Source organism: Chenopodium quinoa, unplaced genomic scaffold (assembly GCF_001683475.1).
Source record: "Chenopodium quinoa cultivar QQ74 unplaced genomic scaffold, ASM168347v1, whole genome shotgun sequence".
Taxonomy (NCBI): domain Eukaryota; kingdom Viridiplantae; phylum Streptophyta; class Magnoliopsida; order Caryophyllales; family Amaranthaceae; genus Chenopodium; species Chenopodium quinoa.
The window spans coordinates 3239220-3260113 of NW_018744301.1; positions in this window are offsets into that span (position 1 = coordinate 3239220).

Sequence of the window (20894 nt, forward strand, 5' to 3'; positions counted from 1 at the left end):
AAAAGAAGATCAAACCAAAGCCCCATAGCCAAAAAACCCGGCTCAAATCCTGCACCAGAAGATCGGCACACCGATCTGCACTCCCCATAGCACACAAACGCACCACACAAAAAGAAAAAATAACAAACCCGAAAAACCACACACACAAACAAAGAAAAAACAGACCCAAAAACCGCACACATCCTTAATAGAAAAAATAGAAGGAAACCTAAAAAAGAAAACTAAGAACGTAAACATAACAACCGACCCCGCAGCTCATCCGAGCACCACCACCAATTCACCGAGATTCACCAACCCAAACCACACACCGCCGGACAGTAAGGCCCGAAGCACAGATACCTGCCCGAGAGGCCCAAACCCCTGAACCGTGGCAGCGACGGCTGGAAGCAGCAGACTGAGAACGGCCCTACGCGAGGGACTCAGAGGGAGATAACTCTCCCTCTCCATTCTCATACAAAACGTCGCGACGGCGGGCGAGGCGGTGGAGCAAAGAAACGGCGGGGAAGCGGAATATAAGATCGGCGGCATGCCAGCTTCAAGGCCGGTGAGGATAAGAGGCGGCCGAAAAGGGGCAGCGGCGCTTGTTGCTAGGCCGACCTGACAAAAAACCAACACGAAAAACGAAAAAAACACCTTAAGAAAGTAGATCAGAGGCTCGCTGACGATGTGGCATGGGCGGTGAGCCACACGCCCACCGGCGAGCCTCATGGCCGGAGAAGTTTTTTTGCGAGAAGGGTAGGGTTTTGGGAGAAGGGTAGGGTTTTTTATATCAGTTTACTTAAAACCACTATAATTAACTTTTTATGTCGGTTTTCTTAAAACAGCTATAATTAAGTAACTTTTCTATATAATAGGAGTCATGACAAAACCGCCATAAAAAATTGCTATAAAAGCTGCTCCCTTTTGTTTCAATTTATTAGTCCCATATACATTTTTTGGCGTTTTACAAAAATCTACCCATATTTAATGTATTCCACTTTTAACTTAGTTTTTATTTCCTATTTTATACATATTAAATTCTGATTGGTTTAATTAATTGATTGTGAATTGATGACATTACTCTAAGTAAACAAATTATTCCCTTGAATTATGCAATTATGTTTGATGGTTTCCTAGAAGTTCAAAACAATTTAAATAAGGCAAAATTATATATGAATTTTTTTTTACTTTAATGTTAGATTCCAAATATTCATGTTTTCTTATTTTATGTTATTGATTCCATATGGAACTATCATATTGAAATGGAGGGAGTATTATATGGCGTAGCTTGAAAAGAAAATTTGTTCTTTCACATGTGATGATCAATAATTATTGTGTGACCTGCCATCTCGAAATTCTGGATCTGCCAGTGTCTATAATCAGATGATATGGATATAGAGTCCTTAAAAAACTTAACTAGATTACACTATAAGATCACATTAGTGTTAAAGTAAAATGTACATATGTATGAATGTGAACCATTCTATCTAGCATTGTTATAGCAAACGGTCGTGTAAGCTTGGAGAATAAATTTATCATTCTATAATTAAATTTTTCCTCATCTTATTTTCCACAAAATCATGGAATTAGAAATGGAGAAATCCGCTTGTAGAGACTGATATCAACTCCATTATAAGCAATAGGTGCATACATCCATAAGTCATCTGAGCTCAACAGCTACAAAAATCAATAGAAGTGGTTTAGTTTTACATGCCATTTTAGTTAATAATTTCGTCCTTTTAAAATTTTCGTTCTAAATTAAAACCTTACCCGTATTTGAAGTTGTAAGAATTTTACATATTGAACAGCCTCTTCTAGCATTGTGCTAATGTCAACCTGCACCATAAATTAATTGAATCAATGTAACTAATTTAGGGACTAAGATTAAATTCCAGATTCCAGTTGCAAGAATGTCAAAGTGAACTTATAATTACCTTCGTTCCATTAGGAACTAGATTCTGTAAGATTTTCAATCTTTCATTTATTTTCTCCCTTCTTTTCTGCAGTAAATAAGTACAGAAATATATGAGCAAAATTGATGACATTCTTTAGGTTCTGTATTCATTGTGACTTTGTGAGGAAGTGAGTGTTCAATAGTTAGTTGGTGAATTGAATGCTTGGGTGAAGCTGATGAACTTACCGACTTTGCCGTTCCTCACGAGTACCCCGGTCGACTCATGTTCTGAACCAAAAGGACAAGGAGAAGGTGATAGACATGGAGGAGATGAGATATGTGTTGTACTATGTTGAACAGAGTATCAGGGAATCAGTGCGTGCGGGAGTCAAGTTCATATTCGCCCCATGCTATAGAGAGTAAGTCTAACAATGTAAAATTCAATCGATTTGGCCTCATTATATGTTGACTCCTAAATATTAATTTGCTTGTCTATTGTGAACTTATGTAGGGAGCATTGGAGCCTCATGGTGATTTGTAATTCCACTAACACAATTTATCACCTTGATTCAGCTCGATCATCGGAGAAGTGGCTCGTGAAGTCTATATTGCAAAAGTAAATATATATAGCAACCTAGTGATAATTATTTCTAATAATAACTAATTTAGTAATCATACGACTAATCAAATTTGAATGTACTTTTTTGTACTACAGTGTTATGAAGAAGCTACATTGTCGTGCTCCAAAGGGTCCAACATGGAAGTCACCGTTGGTAATTTACATGATATTGTGATTATCTTGAAAATCTATGTTAGTATATATTTGCTCATTTCCTTTGAATGTTTCACTGATGTGATTTGTTTGTCATATGCTAGTGCGCACAACAAAAGAATGGACTTGATTGTGCTTTGTATGTGATGAGATTCATGCTTGACATTGTGACTCATTGTACGGACACTCAACAGCTTGATGAGGTAAGTCCTAAAACTTATTAAAATGCTATATTGATGTGATTTATAGCCTTAGACACCTAATATTACCCAACAATGGCATGTTAAGAGAAACAAAAAGGCCATTTCACAAGAAAGGTAGAAAATGGGTTGAATAGAAGTCATAGGGGCCATATTTGGGCCATTTTGTGTTAATATTCTCTTTTGATGTGATTTCTTTCCTTATACACCTATAACTAGATAATATTGACATGTTATGAGATAAATAAAGTTCATTTAATAAGAAATGTAGGAAATGGGCAAAGTAAAGTCATATAGGCCATTTTCGGGCCATTTTGAGTAAAAAGCGTCATAAACCTTAATAAAATGCTCTCATATACAATTTTAGGGCTTACACACATATAACTACCCAACATTGACATGTTATGAGAAAGAAATAGTTCATTTGATAAGTAATGTAGGAAATGGGCTACATAGAAGTCATATAGGTAATATTTCATAAAATACATATTTTTTTGCCTAATTAATTAATTTTAATATAATGTTTTTGTATTTCAAGTTTTGCAAGGTCCAAAAGGATGGTCCGTTGACAATCAAGGAGCTTAATGAAGTTCGTGACTTGTTGGCGTCTTTTATCACCTTCAACATGTAAATGGCATTGTAATTGTAAATTATTTATGTTAACTTTTGAACTATATAACTTATTATTCATTATATATTTACTTACTATTATTTGTATATGTAAGCAACTTTTTTGTTTTTTTGTATTGCGTTTGGGAATATTTATATCTATATATATAATTGAATTCTTGTTTTTAATATTATTTTTGTATCTTATTGTAATAATTAATAATATTATTATTAGTTATTATAATAATATTATTAATTATTATATTTAATAAATTGCTGGAATTACAGGTTATTATTATTGCTGGAAACCGGTTTTTTTTTTAAATATTATTGCACGAAAATTGTAAAAAAAAAAACGAAAAAAGAATTATTTGGTGAATAGGCACCGGTTAGGCACCAATCGGTGCCTAAAAAAGCTACCACCCAAAAATAAAATGGCGGGAGACCAGTCAAAGGCACCGGTTAACCGGTGCCTAATTGGGCATATGGCACCGGTTAACCAATGCCTAATTGGGTATATGGCACCGGTTTTGAACCGGTGCTAAAAAGTTGGTTTTTGGCACCCCCCACATAGGCAGCGGTTCAAACCGGTGCCTTGGACCGGGTTTGAACCGCTGCCAAAGCACTCTTTTCACCTAGTGTTCTTTTATGTTAAATCTCCATTTAATGTGTTTATGGACTTAATTTCTTCATCATACCTCCAAGGACTAAAATGGATTAAATTAGGGTTGGAATGTATTTGGGAAAAGAGAAGAAAAATAGTATGATTGTAAGAGAAGTTGAGAGATTAGGGTTTTGAGAATACTAGGGCTTTAATTCTGAATTTTTGGTCCCCATAATGCTGAACAAAGACCCCTATTTATAGGTGTATCGATCTAGGTTTAGGGTTTTGTAGCCGCGCCATCAGGTGACGCAAGCAACTCTCTTAGTGGCGCTGGGTTCCGTGCGCATCTCAATGAGTCTCACGCTCCAAGCGCGCACAACTGATTGAGTTGCGCTGGTTTACGGGTTGCCTTATACGAAAACGTGTTTTTAATAACTTCCATAACTTTTGATTGTGGAGTCGGATTAAGGCGTGTGAGATAAAATTGGAAATCTCTTGACGTCTACTTTCCAATGCCGTTGGAATTAGGTTTAAATATGTTATGGATCAAAAGTTATGTTCGTTAGATTGCAAGGGGTCGGTTTTAGGGCTTGGTTTAGTCTTTTGATCATGACTTCTTCGTTTTGGGTCGGAATTGCATTGGAATTTGATGTTTGGTTCATCTCTTTTTGGCTCGATTTTTCAACAATGTAGGTTCCATTGGATCCCATTATTGCATTTGACGCATTTGGGTCCGTTATTAATCAAGTTTAAACATGTATAAACATATTTTAGGCCTAATTAGTAATCAGACAAGGCTCTAAGATAAATTGGTCTCAAATATGGGTTTTAACTTACTTCATAATTCTTCTCATAGTCCATAAACATTTCAACTTTGATCTAACATGAAGAAAAAATTTTTATAACATCATCGCACTTCCTTTCGGGACAAGAGGCCAAAAGTAGGTGTCTACAGTTAGCCCCCACTTTGATCGAGTCTAGAATAGACGATGATCAAAGTAGTCAAGGAAATAAATCCGAGACTCATTCTGCGAAGTTCTCAAGGAATAGAGAATCTTTTAGAAACATTAAGGATGTCAAAACGATCCTTGATTTGCTAAGTGTTTGAAACAAGTAGCTATTAAGGCTAGAAAAAGTTATCTCTAGTCTCAACGCGCTAAAGAATCTAGAATGATCCTTTACATTTGTAGAACACTTTTACATGTAAAGGTATTCTAGGTGATTTCAAGTCATGAGAAGAGATCAACTTAAAAAATGAGGAAAGGGGATTATTTCCTCTCAATCATGTCATCGTTGGTCTAAAGTCCCTCGATATGTCATTGAAACTGTAGCCTGACTTTAACAAAGTAAAAAGATGAAAAAGGTGTTTTTGGCATTCGAGCCTAGACGTTTTTGGCATTCAAGCCTAAATGTTTCAGCATTCAAGCCTAAATGTTTCGTTATTCGAACCGGATGTCCACAAGAAAGAAATACATGTCTTAGGACTAGAGGCACATATCCAAATCCAGTGAGAGAAAAGAAAGTCAGCAACTCTCTCAGCAGTTTTGTCCACATGATGAGTACACGTGTCTCATGACTTGGGGTACGTGACTACATAGGCGCGACATCGTCTCGTCGCTTCTTTATACAGGGGGTGGACGGACACCCCAACTGTACGGTAAGCTAGTAAGATCACTAACTACAATATTTGCTTCCAATCAAGAAGTGTCTGCACCTGATGGTTCGGTGCGCCTAACGACTCGTGAGCTAACGCCTAAAGTAATCTCTTACCTTTTAGTTCCGAGAGGTAGATCTTGCAAAGCTTGGGATGAAGTGAAATTTTACACAACACCTAAGCCGTACAATTTTACGTCATACGATGAACCTTTTTCATTTTTACGTTGCATGACAACGCCTTCCTTTTTGCTTCGGACGTGAAAAAAGAAGAAAGCCAGACATTTATAACGTCAGTACAGTAAAATGACAAACATGTCTATGGGTGCTTTTACGTAAATCACCACTACGGAACGTCTTAAGACACTCGTACGAAAAACGTTCAAAATGTATGCTTAGGGAAGGCACAAAGCACAGTGTGCATGCAAAATGATGCAAAAAACTATCAAAGAAGAAAAGAAACTACTAAATGTAAGGCAATTTTAAAAGATTTCGATAATTCGCGCGTTATTACATCTAACAACGTACAAAACCGTTGGGAAAAATTCAAAGCGGATCGAAATTTGATTACTGGTCTGTTAAGTGACCAGTGTCCGCGCGCAACATAGTAAGTCGAGCTGGCCAGGCTTGCGCAAGAAACTAAGTAGCGTCGGGATGCCACGCGCAACTTAATGAGTTGCTCGCAACATTTGAGTTAGTTAAATGATTTGGAGAAGCGCGATCTGCAGCTCACTCTCTTCTTCTCCTCTTTCTCTAATTTTGATCTCTTTCCATTTTGGTTGTCGTTTGAAGCTAAGGAAATTTAATCTTTCTCCTTTTATTCTACCAGACTTTGATCTTGGTCAATAAAATGGAGAAATTGAATGAAGAATCCTATGGGGCTTTCGATTTGATTTGTTGTCATGAATTTGTTTGTTTGTTGTGGTGACATGTTTAAGCAATATATTGCAACAAATTTCATGTGAAGTGATAAAGTATTGATCCTGTATGAGCATGTCAAGCATATATGTGTTTTTTTTCTTCATTTTAATTTTGACTTTGTGCTTGATCTTTATTTCTCTCTTTTTTACTTACATAGACTATACTTGTTAATTTTAATGTAACTTGAAGTGTTTGGAACAACAATTATGCATTAAAATTATAAATGAAATTTTGAACTTTTATAATCGCATGAATTTTCTTTATTGCGACTAATTTTTTTTTATGCGTAAGTTGCAAAATTGGTTATATCAATGATAAAAAAAAACCGATGGTTATTATTATTCACTTATAAAACCGTGATGTCAAGATTTCCACAAAACAAGTTAGTTTTTTGAAATTCTTGAAGAGATCATCGAACTGGAATAGTTTAGCTATACTTTGGGCTTTTGAGGCCCCCATTTTATGTTTTCGAATGTTGTACCCCCAATGTTGGGTGACTTCGATGACTTCTTTGTTTTTTAATAATTAGACCCTTTCATGTTGCTTGAAATGGGTCTAGAAATCCCGTGTTTCGTCTTATTATGATAACAACTAGGATATTGGAAACAATTAAACTAGTGTGTTTAAATTGTTTTTTTGACCATTCATAGTTTTAACAAAGAAATTTGCTAAGTCTAGTAATATTGGTCATACGTTAGAACAAGTAAGGGGAAAAATAAAATGTTGTTCAAATTTTCGTCTATTCTTGCTACTTTTGAATTCTTCTTTTTGGAGTTCAAATTTTGTCACTGTCTTGAAGCTCGAGAAAGTAGATGTTATCCTCCTTGCGAAATTCCAATGTGTGCAACAATGGAGAATAATTTAGAATGAAGACTCCTTTATTTCGAATTTAGGAGTCTTTTGTTTACATTCTAACTAATGAAAATGTTTGTCTTATGTTAATAATGTGTCTTCATACAATTTTCATGATGAATGATTGAGTACTAAACTTTTGTATGAGCAAATATCATGATTTTGTTGCTCTATACTAGTCATGATCTCTAATCTCTAGTGTAAATTGACGTATTGAAACATCAATTATGCACTAAGATTAGTTCTTGATGTTGAACTTTAAAATGGCTCGAATATGTAACTTGTTTCATGGCCAAGTTCAGTTGCAAACTTAGTTTTCATTGGAACAAAATGATTATTAAATTATTGTGATGCATTTGAAAGTTATAAGGCTCGAGATCTACAACTATTTAGGCGATTCTCGAAAGTAGCTCGAATGGCATCAATATCTTATTTTGTTTCTTTGTGGATATTGGAGCCCCCATGTGTCGGGTTATGCGCATTCTTGCTATTTCTCAAGTCTTGGAGCCCCCAATTTGGGATAGTTCTAATGACTTGCTATTGTTTAGGCCATTCATATAATCATGATATTGAGATGGACCTATGTATATGTCCTATTTTTGTTGAGATATTTAGGACAATGACATGGCTTTCACATTTTAGTTAAAGTCATGTTCAAGAAAGCAAGTTAGTTCTTTGCTTGTTTATAAACCAAAACAATTGTGTTTAAGCTTTAGTATATAATACCTAATGTCTAGAAATTTGTAAAGATCATTGTGGTGATTTTATTCTCAAAGTTGATTTAGGACATGAAATATTTTCTTTGTTCTTATCAATCATTAATTTTGGTCTTGCAGGTGGTTTGTTTACAATCCCTTAGCCAATATTCGCAGGAGAACTAAGTGAGAATAATTTCGAGTCAAGAAGAAGTCGGATGTTAACTCATTCCTTTTGGAAATATTTATGTATATACATGTATCATCCAAACAATTATTGAGAATATGAAAAATTATTTATTTGAGAAAACAAAAATTCTTAAAGGAAATTTTGAATACTATTTTTATTATAAACAAGTTGTTTCGAACTAGAATTCAAAATTTGAAAAGGGATCCAATAATTATATTATTTTCAAAACTAGACCCAAAATGGAAAGAAAAGTCTAGCTCGTAATTGAGTGTGACTTTTTTGTCCAAGATTGATGAAGATAAGTCGTAATTTGCAACTTATTTCAACGGTGAGCAAACTTTCGTATATCTAATTTTGTTTATGTTTTTCTGCTTGTCATCATTGTCATATTTTTCTAATTAAAAGTGAAGTTCTTTCAATTAATTAAGCACTGTAGTTTGAAAATGAATGTTTATCAAACCTTGGTTTGGTGAAGTGTCAGAATAATTTATAAAATCATTCGTATCACTTTCTAAAATATGGTCTCATTTTAAAATGAAAGTTAAGGTGAGACCTATATTTTTAATTTGAAGCCCCCAAGTGTAGACTTTAAGTGGATTTTGGAATTCATGTATACATATGCTAGGGGATGTTTCTCTTGTTTACTTAAGGCCCCAAGATTTATATTTTCGATTTGCGGAATATTGCATATGTTTATCATAAATTGTTTGATCAAGTAACATAATTAATTATCTTAGTGAAATAATAGGAAGTGGTATTCTTCCCTTTTGTCATTTAAAGTTATCAAGATGGTTTGTAATAAGCTTTGCATGACATTGATTTTGCAGCATAAATAGCGTGTTCAAATCTGTAAATTGAGAGAAGTAGGGATGTCCTGGCTTTTTTAAGCCCCTAATTTGAGGCAAAGAGCGAAAAAATTATACTATTTTTGAGTATTTTAGTTGCCAAATGGAAGGAATCATCCCGACTTACCCCCTAAAACAGAAATGAACAAAAAAGACGGATTTGTATAAAAAGGAAGGGGAATCCAATTTTCTCATAGAAGAATAAAGAAAGAAAATTAGACATGTTTTTTGAAAATCAAGGATTATTGACTTAATATTTGAATCATCGTGATGACTTGGCAGTGAGGTATACGTGTAATAGCGATAACGATCATTTTTTTCCATGTAGCAATCATGTTCAATCAATATTCCTCACTTAGAGAAGATGGAGATATCCCACGTAGGCAGATATTTTAGTTTCTCATGACAAATGAAAAGACCAATTCTCAAGAGTCGTAAAAGTCATCTAAAGTTGACGTCGAGGTTGTCGATATATCAGATCAATTTATTGAATTAATTCTTTTTCTTTCTAGACAATGTATATAGAACCTGAACTACCTTGGAAATAAATAGCCCTATTATTAAAAGAAAATAAGATGATTGTGTTTTTTTTAAAGTGATAATCATCTCATTTTTCTTTGGCAAATGACTTTTAAAATATCGAATTTAGTTTGATTCGATTGGTTTACTAACATGATGTAATCAAGCCAATGACTATCTAATCATCAAAATCATTTGAATTTTTTTCTATGATTTTGTAATCATAACTCAACACTTCATGCATTTTATATATGGGCATGACTACTCAATAGTAGGTCCATATATGATTGGCTATATTTTCGTGGAATGATGATTTTGGTATATGGTTATGGTCTACCTTAAGGAGGGCCTTTCCAAGGTTGTAACATGGCTATGCTTGGGGTTGTGAACAATGTACAGGCTCAAGTATACTCCCAAAATACTTTACTTTTGGTGCTAATCAAATTATAACCTTTTTGCTTTGTGTGACAACTCCTACATTAGGTGCGTTTTCCTTGTCATCTCTCCTTGCTTTTTTTTTTTACGTGTTTTGTTTTGGGTTTAGAACGATATTTCTTTTTTCTTTTGCATTTGATATTTCCTTTTGGGTTTAGACTAAATTTGTGTCCCCCTTTTATGTTTCGTTCCCCTAATTTCCTATTTATATCTTTGCACCATTCCCATCCAAAGGTATGGAATAATGTAAATAACTAAAGCTCAATAGACGAGGCTTAAAAGGGCCGCCAAAAAGATGGATTTCTCTAAGGTTAAGAACATGGGATTATATTTGTGGAGTTTCAAGTTGCCTCCTGTGTTGGAGAAATCATCATATCCTTTCTTTGTGGGCCTATGATGGACCTCTTTTTATTCTGAGTATGCCTTTTGATGGGCCTCTTTTTATTCAGAGTATACGTTTTATTTAATTCAATTCAATAACAATAAAGAGATTGAAAAGAGAACAAGATAGACGTACTTGAAAATATATTTTTTATTCATTAATTAATGAGAGCACAAAATAAGTAGATTTGACAGCATAAATCTCTTAGTATATCAATAAAAAAAACAAAGGAAAGAAATAAAACAAGACCTAGGGTGCTACATCCTGAATTGTTGACAACTTCTTGAGATTACATCTTTGAACTTTGTCCATTTCCAACGTAGGTGAAATCCTCTCTAAAAATCAAGTCCATCTATATGATTCTTAGTTTCATTTATCAAGTCCCTTTCAATTAATATTCCCACAGTATAGACTTTTTGAAATGTGTCTAAACCAAGGTATTGTAAATGGCACTTGTATGGTGAAGACATATTGTCTATGAACTTTGGGAAAAGTTAATGATTCGGAGGTTTTTTTTTTAATAAGAGCAACCTTTGATCGCCACCTGGAAAAGAAGTCAATGAAGCCTTCTTCTTCCCCTTGCTTAAGCAATTCGAGATCGCGCAAGGTAGTTGTGAGCTTGATGTTATCTCCATATTGGGTTAAAAACGCTTTTACAACGTCACTCCAAGTGAAAGTTTGTTTTGCAACAAGGTTATAAAACTATGATCTAGCAATTGGGTCCGATGAAAGAGGAAAAGTACATGCATATAGGCTTGGCTCAACCCCTTTCACTGCAATAATTCCAATAAAGCTCATTAAGTGTGTCCTAGGATTGTCTGTAACCTTAAAGGTTGGCAAATCCGTAGTCAAGAACTTTTTTGGGAGAGTATTGCCACTAGGCTGTGGTGCAAGCTCATAATTAAAGTACTTATTCCTTGAGTTAGCTCGTAAGACAAGTTTCTCCAATGCCTTTACTCATTCGGCTCTTGTTTTTTCTTACAGAATGTTTTCTTTTTCATTTTCTGCTTTTATTTAGCCTTTTCTGCTTTTTTACGAACCTTCATTTGGGCTTCGTCTTCTTGTAGGGCCTTTATGTTTTGGAGTTCCCCTCTAAGTTTCTCCAATGCTTCTTTGTCACCCATGATTGGACTAGTTTGCGAATGTGGAAGATGATCTAGTAATGTGTATCACGAGAAATTGAGCGCGTTCACTTAAATCTTTTCTGCCAAGCATTCAAACAATGAACCAAAGTCAAAATGATTGTTTCATTTATTTTTTTTACTCGTTGTAATACGAATTCACTTTAAGCAAGTTTGTTGATGAAAAATGTTAAAAAATTCATGAACAATTATTAATGGAATGTCATGATTCGTGTTGACTTTAACAAGGAAATCATCTAAGGATTTTACTTTAAATGAATTGTTTTCGTAAAAGGTAGAAGAGAAAGACAAGAAAGTTGGATTGAAAATGTTCATTAAATTTTAGAAATATTAATCAGCCCGAACATACTCCTTAAAATGATCAAATATACTATGGTATTTGTTGATCGCTTAGATTGCAATAGAGATCTATATCATTTTTTTCAATTATGATTCTCATATTTCTCATCTTTAAAGGATAATATTTTATTATTTGCTTAAATCGAATGATGGCCTCCGAATGTAAAATCCAAGAAATAATTAAATCATTTTCTAGGTTTTATTATTCATTATCTTCTCTCTTTTTTTTTTTTGAGGACTATAATATAATTTTTTTCTTTTTTTTTGTATCATTATTTTTGTGAGGCAAACATCCCAAGTAAGGTTCTCGGGATTTTCTTTTTAAACCATAGAAGAGGTAAATCAATTATATACTTAAATCAAGGTTGATAAATTACAACAAAAACATGATGAACACGAAAATACGCACGTTTAAGAATAAAGATATTTATGACGTTCTATTAAAGGATGTGAACTTCTAATGACGAACCTCTTAAGAATTAATCTCATTAGTTTGATTATGAAGTACGTAAACAAATCATCTTAACCAAAAATAGTATCGCGCGCAATTTTCTGTCTTGCGCTAAGGTGGAAAGTGCACATTCAAGATTAGCATCTACCACATTTACTTTATTTTTATATTATTTTATTTTATTTTTAAGGAAAACGCAAAAAGAATGATTAAAAAACGTTTTTTTTTTTAATTTTTTTTCTTGCGAAAACGCAAAAAGAACGATAAAAAACATGTTTTAGGATTTTTATCACCTACTTAATGATTAACCTTGAAGCGGTAGTATCGTTTTCTCTGTATGATATTGCTCGTAACGAGTAAAAGTGAACAGTGGGCGCACGCAACACACAATGTTGCGCAGAGGTGCCGCACGCAATTTCTAAACTTGCGCTAGGAGGGCGCGCACAACTTTGAAAGTTCTGCGTGCCACGTGGTAGGTTCGACAATTTTTTTTATTATTAATTTATTTTTTTTCGAAAACGCAAAAAAAAAAAAACAATAAAAAAACTCTTCTTTTTTTTTTTTTTTTTTTGTCGAACCATAATTTTTGCGAATTTTTATTATTATTATATCTCCAGGTAACAAGTTGGAATTAGTTAGATTAGACACGAAGCACATATTCATGTAGTCACATAAGCACATAAAAGGAACCGTCAAAGCATACAATGTCATTCTAAGGTCAAGGCTTGGGTGTCCAAAGGTACCATATCTTAAGGGACGATGCACGAATCAATCACTCAACGTGTTGACCCACGACATAGCCCGCCCAACATTTTGTTGGCGATATGGGTGGGATGATTATTATTGATTTGGGATAGAAGCCTAGTGTTCCCAACCCCTAGTCCATGAGCCAATCCCCAATGATAAAACTGTGTTATGATTATGCATGATGTAATGATGCTTGTTTGATTTTTACTTTTGTAAAAAAAGAAGATATTATGCGTTCGAGTTTCGCTCTCTAACTAGAGATTATCCAAGTTAGTTCTCGTTACAATCCGTGGGCAACCTAGTGTTGGAAACCTTGAACCATAACTACGAACTAATCTTGTAACCTCTAAGTCCCCAGTGTAGTCGCCACTGTAAAGAAGGTGTTCCCATCGTAAGGGGATCCTTCTTTAGATGCCCATTGGCCCTTTAAAATCCTAGGAGTTTAAAATTGTTAAGGTGTAGTAGTATTTGAATTCCCGACTGTTTGGGGGACCTTGAAATAGAATTGATTTTGTCATCACAGTTTTTTATAAGAAACAAGTAGGGAGTCGCCAATAAATTTTAGGAAAACTCATAAACCTTGTTCATGCCTTTCTCCCATGTGGAGTTCATGGGATAATAAGCATGAATCGTAAGTTTACCCATGCCCAAATTGGTCTACATAAACCAGAAATGAGTTCAGGGGCGAGGGTACTAAAATAACGTTCCTTTTAGGGAGGAATCTCTATTCTAGCCCTAGTGAGGCCTCTAATAGCTCTTCCTTTTTCACAATTTCATCACCAAACAATACATGCAACCTGATACCTAAAAAAAAGTCAGTCAATTTTATTTACACGCATGAATCATGTAGGAATTACATTGCAAAAGTCGTTATTATTATTTAATCAATGTTCGTGAAAGAACAATAAATAAACAATATTCGCCTTGTCTTAAGTGATAAAACAACAACTAATTATTCAAATTCTAGTCTTGATTAATGAAAGAGTACTATGTGAATTAATTGATTAAAATTTTGTTTAAAGTGATCAAACAACACTATTTATTCAATTAATGTTATTTAAACAATAAGGGAAAAGTGATTTATCTAAGTGCTCAGGAAACTAACTGTTTTTCTTTTATGTTAAATCTCCGTGTAATGTGTTTATGTACTTTCTTTCTTTTTCGTACCTTCAAGGACTTCAATGGATTCAATTAGGGTTGGAAAGTATTTGGAAGAGAGAAGAAAAAGTAGTATTATAGTAAGAGAAGTTGAGAGATTAGGGTATTGAGAATACTTAGGTTTTAATTCTGAATTTTTGATCCCCGTAATGCTGAACAAAGACCCCTATTTATAGGCATAGGGAACTAGGTTTAGGGTTTTAGAGCCGCTCCATCAAGTGGAGCGCGCAACTCTCTGAGTTGTAGTGCTGGGTGCCGCACGCATCTTAATGAGTCGCGCGCGCCAGGCACGCACAACTGATTAAGTTGCGCTGGTTTGCGGTTTTCCTTACACGAAAATGCCTTTGTAAAACTTCCATAATTTTTTATTGCGGAATCAGATTTAGACGTGTGAGAAATCATTTGAAATATATAGATGTTTACAATCCAATTTCATTGGAATCAGGTTAAAATATGTTATGGATCAAAAGTTATGGTTGTTAGAGTGCAAGGGTGTCGGTTTTAGGGCCTGGTTTAGTGTTTTGTTCATAACTTCTTTGTTTTTGCTTGGTATTGGGATTATAATATACTGTTAGAAAGTTTTTGAAAGGGCTATCCATTTGTATAGGCCGTGCGTGGGAATTTGATGTTCGGTTCATCTCTTTGGCGCGGTTTTTCAATAATGTGGTTCCATTGGATCCAATCATTGCATTTGACGCATTTGGGTCCGTTATTAATCTAGTTTAAACATGAATTAACATTTTTTATTTCCTAATTAGTAATCAGACAAGGCTCTAAGATAAATTGGTCTCAAATATGGGTTTGAACTTCATAATTCTTTTCATAGTCCATAAACATTTCAACTTTGATCTAACATGAAGAACGGATTTTTGTAACATCATCGCACTTCCTTTTGGGACAAGAGGCTAAAAGTAGATGTCTACATAGTCCGCCACAAAGTTACCTATCTCCTCACCCACGGTCCCTTGCATCATAGTTCCTTCCGGGTGAGCCCGGTTTCGTACTTTATTTTGCAATGTACCCATGTGTCTTTCAAAAGGATAGCACCACCTCATGAACACTGGACCGCACAACTTAATCTCACGCACCAAATGATGAATTAGATGAACCATTATGTCAAAAAAGAGGGTGGGAAATACATCTCAAATTTTCCCAAAGTCACAACCACATCCGCTTGCAAATCATCTAGTGTACAAGGATCAAGCACTTTGCTGCATATTGTATTGAAAAACGAACAAAGGCTTGTAAATGGCTTCCCTCACGTGCTTCGATAAAATACCGGATTGAAATCGGTAGGAATAATTACATCATAATGTGACAATCATGGGATTTCATACTTGTCAGCTTCAATTCTCCATTCAAGGATACAAATCTTTTCATGTTAGATGAGTACCCTGATGGAACCTTAATGTCGTATAGACATGCACAAAACTTACGTTTCTCTACCCTTGACAATGTATAGCAAGCCGAAGGTAAATAAGTCTTTTCATCCTTCCCTTTACCCTCAACTTTCTTCTTTGACGCATCTATGGCCTTTCTCTTCCCCATTCCCTTGCTCTTCTCCATCCCTGTTTTCGAAACATTTTCATCTTCTTTTCCCGATTCCTTTCCCTTTCTAGCCTTTTCCTAAGCCCATAATTCTGGACGAATCCCCATCTCTAGCAAATCTAACCGTGCACCCTTTCCGTCCTTGGTTTTGCCTTGAATATTCATAAGCGTTTCCAAAATAACATCACACACATTCTTCTCTATATGCATCATATCAAGATAGTGCCTAACACCATTTTATTCCTTCCAAAAAATTAATTCTTTCTTAAACAGAGCAGCTAAGACCACAGTTTTTTTCTAATTTTCCAAACACCATTCGTATACCTTTCACCCGAGCACAAATCTTAACACCATTCAATGGTCTAAGCACAGTATCCTCTTCCACTGTCCCATCGAAAGCCTTTTTCTGCCTACGATACGGGTGATCACGCCTAAGGAACCTTCGAGTCCACAAGTAGACATCTATGTGAATAATCTTAAGGTATTTTCTTGATGTGTCATCAATACATATGGGGCATGTTTTTTTTTCCTTTGACCTTGTACCCACACAAATTGCCATATACAGGGAAGTCATTCACGGTCCACATAAGGGCTACACACAATGTTAACACCTCGTTCTGATGAGCATCGAAAACGGAAACCCCTTCGTCCCACATTTTTCTCAAGTCATCAATAAGCGGCGCAAGGTAAACATTTAAGTCGTTTACAAGTTGGCTAGTGTAGGGAATATTTCAAGCATTACCCTAAACTTGAACCCCATTGTGATCATACGCTTAAGTATGGTGGCGTCAAAAGGGAAGACAACTAGAGCAAAAGAGTCGCCAACAAGTTTTAGGAACTTGTAAACCGTTAACAGGGTGAAGTTTGCACCCCTTAACGATATAGGAGATCGTTAACTCCAATAGGTCTAGAACCAAGACTGAAAGTTTGGGGATGAAGGTACAAATCCAATCTAAAAGAGATTGAACCTGTCCTAATAATAGGCCTATACTTTATTCTTCTCGTATTCATGTGCGTTTTCTGACTAAAATGCAATCAATAGGTCAACCCTAAACCGGTTTATCTATGTTGGTTGAATATTAATGCACAAATAAATCTATTATTGGCGATCACTTGAATTATAATCAAATAAGCCCTAAACAAAATTAATCATTATCTTATTAAGTGTGATTACAAATACAAATTCCCTTTAAACATGCATAAAAGGTGTGATCAGGCAATAACAATAAATAATATCCAACAACATAATATTCATCATAAATAATAATTATAAAAATTATAAAAATAACAATCATAACTAAAATAATCATAATTGAAATAATCATGTTAAAAATAAAGCATAATAATAGCAAGATCCTAGACATGATACTAACAAGATTAATAACAAACCCTAGAATGTCACTAAACAACAAAAATCAAAGCTTTAACCCTAACATGATACTAGCATGATATTAGGAAAAGAAAATAGGAAACATCATAACAATCATACTTGATTTAAGGAACTTATTCTTTACCCTAAACATGATACTAGGAAGCAATAAAACATCCTAACATGATATTAGGAATCAAAATAACAATCTAAGCATGATTTCTATATCATAATATCCATTAAGCAATTAATGAAGTTACTTGGATGCCTCGTATCGATTTCTAATAACAAAACACACACGTTAGTAACTTCAAGGAAAATAATAAAACAAAGAATTAAATTAAATTATTGAAATAAAGAATTAAGAATACTTAAACTAGATATGGGACCAAACCCTCATAAATCAAACCTTTCACATCTAGTGCAAAGGCAACTTCGAACAATGCTAGGTATGTCTAGGTCTTGTGAATGCGGAATTTTATTTGTAAAAAGGCTGGTTTAGAAAAGAGAGAGAGAGTAATCATGAATTTCCTGATGAAAGTTGGTGAGAATTATATGGAGAATTGGTGATTAAAAACGGAGGTTTTAGGAGGCTATTTATAAAGAAAATCAGTCGGATATGATAAAAAACGAATCAGAGTTTCGAAAAGAATAAAACACGACGCTGTCGCCAAACACGTGCCTGTCGCCAGACGACAGGGCTATCGCCAGCCATAAAACGTGTAGCTGTGACGCCAGGTCTGTCGCCAGATGACAGACGTGTCGTACGGCGCTGCAATCAATTTTTCCACGCGTTTTCTTATTTTGTTAAAATTTGAGCGTACGAGAGGGTAAAACTGTAATTTATCAATGCTAATCAAATTAGGATTCAAAAAACCTTATAGAAGATTGTAGAAGACTATAATCAATCCTAATCACATTAGTAATGATAAATCATAATAGGCCCTCCTCTAGAACATTGGGCCGCATATAAAAATCAAACCGGGCCCAGTTTAGTAATTTGACCATAACTTACTCATTAGTCATCGGAATTGGGCTTATAGTATATCGTTGGAAAGGTCTTTTCAAACCCCAACCAACTACATAATTATTGAACCCATATCATAGACCAAACTAAAATGGAATGCATGTTTTATTCGATAATCAAATGACGTGAAAGGTATTCATCATTAGACTTTTTACACTTTTGCTTTATTCGATAATCAAATGACGTGAAAGGTATTCATCACTGAGTTTGGTTTTGGGGAGACACAAATGGGTGTCTACAGAAGCCCCCACTTTAACTGAGTTTGGAGAAACGCAAGTTTCGAAAACAAAAGTCAAAGTATCGATAGGGACGGAGAATGATTCAGAACGTTCTGCGATCCTAAATCATTCTTGTAACGCCGATACCCGCAAAACTAGCATTAGTTAAAACAAATAAGAGAGTTAAAGAAATGCGTATGTTGTACCGTCGAGCACACGTCTCAGGGGTAACCGTTTTGTTGCATTTTGCTGTTGTGACAACCTTCCAAAAACTAGGGAACGCCATCTTGCTATTTTGATGTTCACTCATCTCTTAAGAATAGAGCATTTTTGGATATGTTCACTCGTCTCTGAACAAAGAGTTTCTTTTTAATATGTCCACACGTCTCTAAACAAAGAGCTTCTGAATGATATGTCAACGCGTCTCTAAACAAAGAGCTTTTGAATGCTATGCCCACGCGTCTTTGAGCAAAAGAGATTTGATGATATGTTCACGTGTCTCTAAATAAAAAGCTTTTGATATGTCCACGCATCTCTGAACAAAGAGCTTTGAATAATGTGCCCACACGTCGCTGAGCAAAAGAGCTTTTTTTATATGTCCACGCATCTTTGAACAAAGGAGCTTGAAAGGATTGTCCACGCGTCTCTGAACAATAGAGCTTTGATACTTTAATATTTTTTGCGATCGTTCGGTTGGCTACGAACAGGAGCTTTGCTGAATAGTTGTATCTTGTAAAAAATCAAAAGATTACCAAAAGACTTTGCTAGTGCTTTTCTTAGGGTTGACCTAAGGCTTTATGTTTTTTCTTAGGGTTGACCTAAGTGATCGACTTACTTGGGGTTGATCCAAGGTGAATAGACACATGTGACTCATGATAGTGTGTGCATTGTATTGTGATCGTGCGACTCGAAAATGCAAGAAGACAAAAATTTTCCATCATTTTTATGGAGGGTACCGACTTTCTTCCGAAAAAGAAAGACGCGAAAAAAGAAAGAAGCAAAGTTTTTGAAGGTGCATGTTGAATGAGCTTAATCCGTTGATGTTGTCTCTCATAGTACAAGGATTGTAACATCTTAGACTATCCTAGTTGACTCGATAATGAAAGTATTTAGGTAACTTATGAGCGTAGGCTAAGTACTTCATACTTTGTGATGCAATGATGATTGATGTTGATATGACAAGGCATGCTTCAGCGTTGTTTTAAGATTTTATGACAAAGGGTTCCTAAGGGAAGTATATTTGGTCATGTATCTGTGATCTGTGATGTGTGTGATGGTGATACTAAAGTTAGGCCGTAAGGGCTAAGTGTGTGGAAAAAAATATATTAAAAAGAGTCAAATGGTGGTGACTCTTAGTCCGGGTAGGCTAATAATGTAAGGATCAAGCCCCCAAGTCTAGCTCTAAGTAAATAAGGATGATCATAGGAGATCCCCTTGATATTATCAATTATGAACGTAAACATGAATGCATTTTTATTATGGCGCCACCTCGATGTGAGGTTGCCTACGTATCCATTAGGAATCAGGCCGAACGTAGCTCTAGCCGAACCTCGCACAAGTGTGTGTATACCTCAAAAAGGTCTTTTTAAGGGTTGTAACGTGATTAGGCTAAAGGTTGAAGAAGAAGGGGATACAAGGCTCAAGACCCTACATAAGCCCCCAAGATGTGCAACTTTGCTTTTGAATATATGTATTTTCATGCTTGAGGTTTCTCACTATTTTTTAGCTCTTTTTGTATTGCTTTATATATTTTATTTTTATAAGTATGGGCAATCCCGATTATGCGGTCTATCACTCACTTGGCATTCATGTTTCACAGGCACGGTACCAAGCACTCGATAAGAAACGCAATCTGAGACGTGTTCGTATCAAAGATAAATTCATATCAAAGACATTGGAACACTTGCCCTTTTGTACACTTTTATTTACTTTTTTGCTTATTTTTTGCTATTTTAATATTTTGATGTCACTCAAGCTTTTTATGAAATTGAAAATTGCATAAGTTGCACACCATCCCATCCCAAGGTTATGTAGATATGGGTTGAAAAGTGAAAGGTCTATCGTTAGGCGAGGCTCAAAGTGGGTTATCTAAAAAGGATTGCATATTTTAAGGGTGAAAGGTGATATGATATGGCTACAAGGGGTGTCTGAAATAATTGGTATATCTTGTGCTTAGTTTGACATGGATTTTTGTTTTTTTTTGTTTTTTTTTTTGTGCAATGCAATGATCGTAAGGAAATAAAATGCTCATTTTATTAAAGGTAAAAAAAAATGAATGATCCTACAAAATAAATCCAAGGGAAAATAAAAGGCGCCTATGCTAGACTTATTGTTGAAAAGGTTTG